Here is a 9723-nt window from a genome sequence, read left to right as displayed (position 1 = left end):
TTGGCAGACAGCATGTCTACCTCCTTGAGTTGATGCATACCTCCACCTCTCTTGCGGGTCCAAACACGTTCTTCATTTCAATCTTGGTTGAAGGCCATCTCCTCTACAAGAGTTGTTGCAGCTGGAACTATAAGTGACAAGAATGCACCTCCAACAGCAACATCCATAGTCTCATGGGTACTGTTGGTCAACCCATGGTAGAAAGTCTGCATGAGTAACCAATTCTCTATCCCATGATGAGGACATTTTGATATGTAATCTTGAAAGCGGTCCCATGCCTCAAGGACAGATTCGTCGTGTTGCTGCTAAAAAACTTGAAGTTCTCCCACACAGAGCATTGGTCTTGCCTATGGAAAAAAAACTTTGCGAGAAAGGTAGTGGAGCAGTTATCCCAAGTAGTGTTTCTATCTTTGTTGGCGTAGAACCACTGCTTCGCCTTCCCTAAGAGTGAGAAGGGGAAAAGGCGAAGTAGTATGGCATCTCTGATCACTCCTTTGATAGTGAAAGTGCTATAGATTTCTAAAAAGTGTTGAAGATGTGCACTCGCATCTTCATCTGCCTTTCCGCAAAACTGGCTGGCTTGCACCATGTTAATGAGAGCTGGCTTGAGTTCAAATCCATTGTCTCCAATGTTGGCTGTTGGTCTAGTATGGATGTTGGCGGTAGTTAAAGCAGAGAATTCACGAAGAGTCTTGTCAGCCATGTCTTCAAATTTTGGTGTTAAGCTTCGCCTTATCTGGTTGTCTTCTGACTCTAAAGCTAAAACTTTCTTGAGTTTAGCCTTAGTCCTCTTAAGTAATGCTTCAGGATCGTCAACATAGTTTGTCGGAAGGTCAAAACCGGTCATACATTACCCTGCATAAGATACACAAGTAGACAAAACAAGGGTAAGCCTATTTCAGTAGAGGTCAATTGTTATTTCGATCACATCAATAAATATAAGTTTATCAATACTTCCTTTGCCTAGCTACCTTCTCCGACAATGGCGCTAAAAATGCTTGTTGGTATTTATTAACGTGTCACTTGTTTAGGTAGTCACCCTATGTTATTGACATTTCTTAGCATCACTTTTACTAAGTTGTCATCCCTAGTGATGGTGCCAGAAATGCTTGTTGGTACTACCTAGTGCCACTTCTAAAATGACACTAAGAAGTAATTTAATATTGCATGTGACTAGAAAGAATATATAAACAAAAAAATCTGCAAGCGTACAGATAATATACCATTGTAGCACATTACCTAAGAGTATTTCAGGTATCGTTATTTATATTTTTACCACAGTGAAGGTCTAGCATGGACATGTATTAATGACTTATACTATTGATGGAGAAGTAAACTATAACCAATGTTCTACTCATAACAGGGGTAAGTCATAGGATAAAATATATATATAATAAGTATTGATCAATGATAATGATAAATCACTCAGAGTACTCCTTTCTATGGCATTAGCATGGTCAGGTAGAATATTAAAGGAATAATTTCTATATTATTCTTAATTACAAGTCAAAACATATATTGATTAGTGCAATTACACCTAGTAGTCATTGCTAAGATCATCTTCATATCTACACATAAGGGATATTACTCAGGGAGATTAAGAACAAAGCTTGTCTCCCTTCGTAACTAGATCTTACATGCTACCTATATTGGGGAGTGGACTACAAAGGACTCAATGAGAGTGTCACGTCCGTGATCTACCACATGACCCAGAATATAGAGTGTATCCATAGGTAAACAATGTATAAGCACCACGCTTACACAATGTCGACCACCTACCCACAGTACCTTAGGGTGAGCTCTATACGAACTTATGCATGAACATGATGATAAACTAGCTATACCAAGTATATAATCAAAGTAGACGATGAACATTATAGAACATAAATGAGATGAATACTAATAATGCCATAACAATTGTAGCAAGCATATAGAAATAATGGAGATACAAAAGAGAGGGGGTACAAAGATTATACCAAACCATCCTCTTGACACGATCAGGAATCCAAGCAAAGCCTTCTTGCCTCCCTCTAGACATAACCTAACTAGCTATGCCCTAGAATTGTTGGTGCTCTGAGGATGATTAGGGTTTCTATCTTCTCAAAATGACTTATTGCCTCAAGGGGGTGCTAGGGGCTGGTATATATAGCCTAAAGCGTCCAACATGAGCCCTTGGATCAAACCAACTTAAAGAACAACATAGATGCAACCTAGGAGGCGGTGGAGAACCGACATTGCGATGCAGAGGCTGACAGGTGGGCCCAGGGGCCGAGCGGCCTGCAGGTGGGGCCAGGCGGCGTCTCGCCTCCCACTTCGGTGTGCTGTCCTCTGGAGTCCCCTGGAACCTTCTGGTATCCATTTCGCAGCGGATAAACGCAATTAAATCTGACATGTAGGTTCACCTTGACAGTTTTCTGGATAAACCCTGTAGAAATCACAGATTCATTAAAACTCATAGAATTTGTTAGTTTATACCCCTAGACCTTTGTTGGTGATCACATTTATGTCCTTATACATGTTTTATTGATGGTTTATAATGGTTGTTAACTACCGTCAACATCCACTATGCAAGTATGTAATCATGTTTATATCTATGCTAGACTCTTATACCTTGCCCTCATTTGAGAAAAATATAAATAACGATACCCTAAATACTTCCGGGTGAAATGCTACAACGATAGATCCGTGCGTTTGTGGATATTTTCTATAATCGTTAAGAACTATCGTTGTTGGTGTTTCTTGGCGACGTCGCTAAGGTTAACTCAATTTTAGTGATGGTGCTAAGAAATACCAACAGACATTTCTGGTGCCGTTGCCGAGGATGGACTTAAAACATCCACACTTGGCGATTTGCGCTAAGAAATGCTAACAAGCATTTCTGGCGCCGTTGTCAGGGATGGACTTAAAACCTCCTCACTTGGTGATTACGCTAAGAAATGCCAACAGTGGTGGGCGTGGCCACCGCCAGCGATGAGGATAGGGGTTATCATCAGCGTAGTGGAGAGGAAAGAGAAGATGTGTCAATTCTTGTTAAAACACATGGCATTAACGAGGGGTAGCATGGTCCAATGTATTGAATTAGCTGGTGGATATGTTCACAAAAAAGAATTAGTTGGTCGATCCAAACACCCCTAGCTAAAGTTTAGTACCAATTAGCTAGCTAAACTTTAGCTGGAGTGGATCCAAACAGGCTCTAAATAAGGTGCGTGAGTGGGCTTAGATTCGGTCTCTTGACCTTGACTAATTCAACATTCTCTCCGTCTTAAGTCTAATACTTATATAACAGTTCTTTAATATAATAATATTACACTAAGACCGAACAATTAAAAGAGCCACTAACTACTGTTGAACCCAATAACTACATTACACCATTCCATCTCAAAATGGTCATTCTTAGCTTTTTTGGTTAGCAATTCTACTAGCATTTCTTTTGTACTTATTGAAGGGACCGCGTTGCTCATGAGAGAATTAGGCAACTTAGAATTAGTGGTCTTTACAACCTAGTTATCAAAAGTATGCAAGATATCTATCTAGTTTTGCAACTGAGATTTTGATAAGTGGTTGCTATCTTTACCGTAAAAATGCTTTGCACCTTAGGTTCCAACCCTATTAATTAATCTAGTAAGCTAAATTAAACCTTGTTTGAACACGTAGTCGGCTACCAGGTAAGCCTATCGTCAATTGGAGAGCCGATACGCGACTTGGGATTGGTCGGCAGCTGCTCTGCCAACATGCTACTAGTTTCACAATTTCATTAAAGTAGCATCTAGATCTACAATTATTTATTAATAAAATAGTATTTTAATAAAAACAGCACTTATCCTAGAAATGCGTTATTTGAGTAAAACATAACAAACATAAATGATAAAACCAGGTCTACAACCCAAATGTCATTTTATTTTGTAACCAGGAATAAGTATGTTTACAAATGCCAATCGATTGAATAATAATTTCCCCCCTCATTTCAAGCTCGACCATATCTTTAAGGGCCAGTTCCCGTGGTGTTTTTTAGCCGTAGCTGCTGCCGCTAGTTGTTGCATCTCTCACGTGTTACTGTAAAAATACTATAAACTGTGCTAGCTGCAGCCAGCCACAACACCTGATAATGCTAGCCGAATGGGCCCTAAATCTCTAACATCTCAGGATGAAAACGGTACGTTTTTTCAACCATATTCGAGACTGAATTTATTTAGAGGGGTTCAAATTTGTCCATATTCGAGTACGGATATTCAACATCCGATACCGTATCCGTATCCGAATATTCAAATCGCATATTTATGATGTCAATATCCAATTGTATCATATCCGGCATGGTTGACACTATCCGCATTCGAATCCAAATCTGGACAGAAATATGAAAACAAATGTAATATCGTCCATATCCGATTCGTTTTAATCCCTTCTAAAATCCGAAAAAAATTATTCCAAAGAAAGACTAAACCTATCCTATCAGAATCCGTTCGCTTGTCTTAAAAATGACTTGTTCGGCTTCTTTTTTCAGCCGGAACAGTGTTTTTCTCTCACAACAATTCAACCGGAACAGTGTTTTTCAGCCAGTTTCAGCCAAGTTTCAGACCAGCGAACGGGACCATTTTGATATGTGCTTTCTTATAACATATACTACTGTATGCTTCTTTCGCATTAAAAAAAATCTTACCTGTGCGGCCTTGTCGGCCGTCGGCGTCTGCAGTGTGGAGGCTGGAGCAGACCGTCCAGTCGTCCACCACCTCATCAACGCCGGATGCATGCAGCTGGCCTACGAAGTGCCCGTACCGGGGCACCATTTTACACGGCGTTCCACCCTTCCAGTACGCCGCCATCTCGCACGGCAACACGGCACGCCAAGGCGCTAGCCGCTGGGCAACACCAGCCTGGCCAGTGGCCAGGATCTGTTGCGCCATCGCGGGCGACGAGAGTGGCACGAGTGCACCGTGCACGACCGCACGGGGTCGCCTACGCCCGGCAGCCCGGGGGGTGATGATGTAAAGTTATAAATTCCATTCCTTATCGCCCGGAATGGCAGGAATGTCTCAGTCCAGCATACTCTTTTTGTCCTTTTCAAGTATTATTCATGCTGGTCAAATATATTTACTATAAAAATCTTAGCAATATTTATACATCCAAATAAATTTTCTATGAAAATAAATTCAACGTTCTATCTAATGATACTTCCTCCGTCTTTAAAAGAGTAGATTTCTAGATTGAAAATTTGTCCTAGAATGAACGAGTCAGCCTTCTATGCTAGTCCATCCGTTATAAATTATAATATGTTTTGATTTTTTTTAGATTTATAGCTTTTGTTACTCCATCTGTTTTCAGTATAGTATTATGATATCCTGCTTATCTTATTTTTGTTCTTTTGGTACATCTTTTATTGTACATCTTAGATTAGAAAAAGTCATAACATATAGTATAAATATGGAACGGTACACCTGTATTTACCGGTACTTGAATATACTATTCCGAACGCTAGACCGGAATGTCCTCGGCATTGAATTTAAGTTCTGGACGAGCGCTGAAGGGCACGCTCAACCCTCGCACACATACCTGTTAGCTTCAGTAAAATGTTGAGATCCACGCATGCATCAACGGGATAAAGACACAAGACTCATATTGCAAGATACTTGGTTGGTGACCAAAACGTGTCACGAAAAAGATTCGGCATGTTACAGTTTTTTCAGCAGCTGTTTGGTTCACTGTCGTAGCTGTAGCACACCACACTTTTTTAGCACCGTGTCTCATATATTATAGACTCATTTTCGTGCCAAATCTTACCACAAGTGTGGCTTCGATTTTGTTCGCCGCACTTTATGTGACAGCCACAGTTTACCGAAGACTACGCGTGGTGTTTACCAACCAAACAGGCTTGTTTTTTTCCTGTAATATGCATGTCGCTTTCAATGTTCTCTTTCCTCTCTTCTCCCCTTTCCCACTCTCTCCCTTGCAAGTTGCAACATCCTGTTTGTTTCACTGAAATTTGGTTTATGTTATTGTTTATGTTAAATTATTATGAGAGAAAAATATTGTTTTGTCGCTGAAAAATACCGCTACTAAGAACATGGCGATGGTCCCTCACGAACCTGTTTTGGGGCATCTACTATTTGCCTCACAACGTGTACTTCACTGTGTGCTTTGCAGTTGTGTCAGGTGAAACCACCGGTGTCTCCGTCAGACTCTGCGAAGACATGGAAGCCTCAGCGTGTGTGTTTCGTCGTAAACGATCCTAGATTATTTACTACGGACAAGTTTAGTATGAGAAAAAAAAATTATTCTAGTTTATAATCTATGATCACATACGAACAATGGTGCGCTAGGGCTGGCCTAACTGTTCAGGCTCACCCGGACGCCGCCGTGCGCACGCTGTACATGTTCGACGAGCAGGGGGCACGACAGGGTTTGCTTCGCCAGTCGCCAATAAGGCAGTAACGCCGCCGTCGCGCTTGTTGGAAATCACTCACTCACTAGTGGTGGGAATCTCTCTCACTCTGCAAGTGTTTATCATAAACACTCGTCTACTCTCTCGTAGATGAACACACACAGGAACAATAAAATAGAGACAATTTTGTTGACGCAGGCCACACAACTCCTATGGTTTTCCATTTATTTATAGACTTAACAACAACGTGCATGCAAAGGATAACAACCGGTCAATTCCAGCCTAGCAGCACATCTCGTGCATGCATCCATCCATGTTTGACCGATTCAGGTCACTCCTTTCATGCATCACGCCTGACCGATTCACTCGGCTTTTCTTAACCTTTCTCAGCCTGCAATCCACTTGCTTCTCGTAGCAATTCACATGCAGCACTGCTTCACACGGCAACACCCGCATCACACGGCACGTCAACATCTTGGCCATGAGCCACTGACACTTATTTTCTACGTGCAACTAACAATGTAAACATGCAATGCTTTAATGATAAAATTAAATACTAACAATTACCCCCCTAATCTTGGCATCTCCATTCACAGGAGAGCTGGCTCATCATCACTTAAAGCCACGGAAACCTTCTCAGGGACAACCTGACTCCGATGCTAATTGTTGGAAATCACTCACTCACTAATGGTGGGAATCTCTCCCTCACTCCGCAAGTGTTTATCATAAACACTCGCCTACTCTCTCATGGGTGAACACACACATAAACGATAAAATAGAGATAATTTTGTTGACGCAAGCCAGACAACTCCCGTCGTTTTCCATTCATCGTTTATAGACTTAACAACTACCTACATGCAAAGGATAACAACCGGGCAATTCTACTTAGCCGTAACTCACGCCATGCAAGCCTCTGACCTCTTCACCGGCCACTAATGGCCTAGCAGCACATCTCGTGCATGCATCCATCCATGCTTGACCGATTTAGGCCACTCCTTCCATGCATCACGCCTGACCGATTCACTGGGCTTTCTTGATCTTTCTCTGCCTACAATCCACCTGCTTTTCGTAGCAATTCACATGCAGCACCGCTTCACACGGCAACACCTGCATCACACAGCATGTCAACATCTTAGCCATGAGCCACCGACACTTATTTTCTACGTGCAACTAACAATGTAAACATGCAATGCTCTAATGACAAGATTAAATACTAACAGCGCTGAGGCGTCAAGCAGGAAGGACATGGACACTGGCATCCCTGCCATCACGGTGCATGAGCATGACTGCATGATATTGGGATCGCAGTGCTCACGAAGTTATCTCAAACCACATCCAGCGCCAAGAGCAGTTCACATTCTTGTTGACCAATCCAATACAGGTTTATTTAGAGCTTTATATCTCCATACTTTCCCTTTTATTAGTATTATATCAGTACCAGTGTTGGCGAGATGAATGGTGTATTTTCGTATTCTCCAAGATTTTTCTGAATTACTGCATCATCCACCATGAAATTTAGAGAATGTGTTATACCGGGTGTTTAGCACATTTTGCTCATCCTCCGTGGCAATGTATGTATTATTACATAGTACTGGAAATACATTCTTCAAGTGACACTACGAACCAAGACATTTTTAAATAGACATTTCATCCGAGTGGCACTTAAGGCAACTTAAATTTTGCTTCGCGTACTGAGCCCAAGGGATGATGGCATTACTCCATCCTAGATTTTACAAATAAAACAGTTCCAAGATTATATTTGGTTGGAGGGACTGTTTATTTTTTTATTTGGTTGCAAGAACGGTGACAAATAGGATGACAGCTCCGCTAGCCACTGTCACATGGAGCCCACCTAACACTCAAACATCCATATCTTCTTCCCCCACCATACATTCTCTCCATCTCCACCTACTTCTCTCTATCTCCGTGTTGCTCCTCTCTCGCCCATCCACGCTGGTGCCTCTCTAGCCACCTTTGCTCGCAGCTCTGCCCTACGCGAGCGCCTCTCTTGCCATCTTCGTCCATGGCCCTGCGAGCTGCGACGCTGCTCTCTGGTCACCCCCACCCCGCACTAGCTCCTCCTCACTGGGTCTCGTTGTGTCCGCTCACAACATCCCTTCATCTCGATGCGCTGCCGCCCCTCCACACCCACTGCGATCCAGTCGCACAACCCCGCCCACGCCATGACTTTGCCGCCCTCGACCATGCTGGCACATCTCTAGCAACACTAGATTCACTTGTCCCCGGTAACGTTGACTCTCCACTTGTCCCAACTGAGCGTGCGTGCATGAGAGGGAGACGACACTCACACCGTCTAAGTGAGTGAGAGTGCGGCCATTTTTTAGAGCGAGATGGTCCAACATCTTAGAGGAATATTCGCACTAGAGGATATGGCCCCATTTCCTATATCTATAGACCAAATATAGAAATTGTTCCCTCCGTCCCGTAAAGAATGACATTATCGCTTTTCGAGAAATCAATTTTTTTTAACTTTGACCAATTATATATAGAAGAATATTAATATTTGTAATGCATAATTAATATCATTAGATGAATCATTAAATATATTCTTATAATAAATTTATTTAGTGATACAAATGTTGCTAATATTTTTTTAAAGCTAGTCAAACTTAAGAATGTTTGACCAACATACATCTCATAGTGTCTTTTTTTTTAGGACAGAGGAAGTAGGAAGGATGGCACCATTCCACCTCCTAACACCAACCGAACTCATCCTAACTAGCGACCTAAAATCTAACAAAAATAGTGATAATGAAAAAGCTTTGTTGGTTTGACATCAAGAACAACGTCAATGTACCAGCAACATACAAAGAACAAAAGTGGGTGGCAGTTAATAGAACTAAGGCCCCGTTCGCTTCGCTGAAAAAACAAGCCGAAACACTTTTCTGATCGATTTGTTGTGAGAGAAAAACACTGTTTTAGCTGAAAAATACGGATTATAAGAGAAGCGAACAGAGCCTAAGCATGAATAATAAGGGCACTCTCAATGCAGAAACCATCATAGTTTCTATGGAAATTAATTATACTGCCACCTAAGCATTTTGTTGATGTGGCAAGGTAGCTATTAAAGAGAGAGAACAAAAATCATAGAAACCAGGTCTAAGAACCATGTCTACACGAGAACCAAGACATGAAGCGATGTGATTGGTAGAGAATGGAGAGAGAATGCATGTGATTGGATAAAAAAATATTATGTAGAAACTATCTATTGAACCATGGTTTCTATATGTAGTGCCTGTGAAAATTAATAGGTATAGTAGTTTCTAGTGTTGGGACTGTCGTAAGTAGATTAGCAGCAAATGTGTTAAGACCACCAGCACATCAAA

General features: G+C 41.6%; 1 long non-coding RNA gene and 1 pseudogene across 1 annotated transcript; one reads left to right on the top strand and one right to left on the bottom strand.

The window, feature by feature from the left end:
* Positions 1 to 228: 228 nt before the first annotated feature.
* On the top strand, positions 229 to 322 carry LOC136478721 (small nucleolar RNA R71; annotated as a pseudogene).
* Positions 323 to 6584: 6262 nt separating this feature from the next.
* Positions 6585 to 7184, bottom strand: LOC136475084 (uncharacterized). The gene is made up of 2 exons (XR_010763089.1): positions 6944 to 7184; positions 6585 to 6807 (listed from the first exon to the last, which is right to left on the bottom strand). It is a non-coding gene; the product is annotated as an uncharacterized lncRNA (long non-coding RNA).
* Between the last annotated feature and the right edge of the window lie 2539 nt (positions 7185 to 9723).

This window comes from Miscanthus floridulus, chromosome 8 (assembly GCF_019320115.1).
Source record: "Miscanthus floridulus cultivar M001 chromosome 8, ASM1932011v1, whole genome shotgun sequence".
NCBI lineage: Eukaryota > Viridiplantae > Streptophyta > Magnoliopsida > Poales > Poaceae > Miscanthus > Miscanthus floridulus.
The sequence above is the reverse complement of the archived record's forward strand: the minus strand, read 5'-3'. Positions and strand labels throughout refer to the sequence as shown.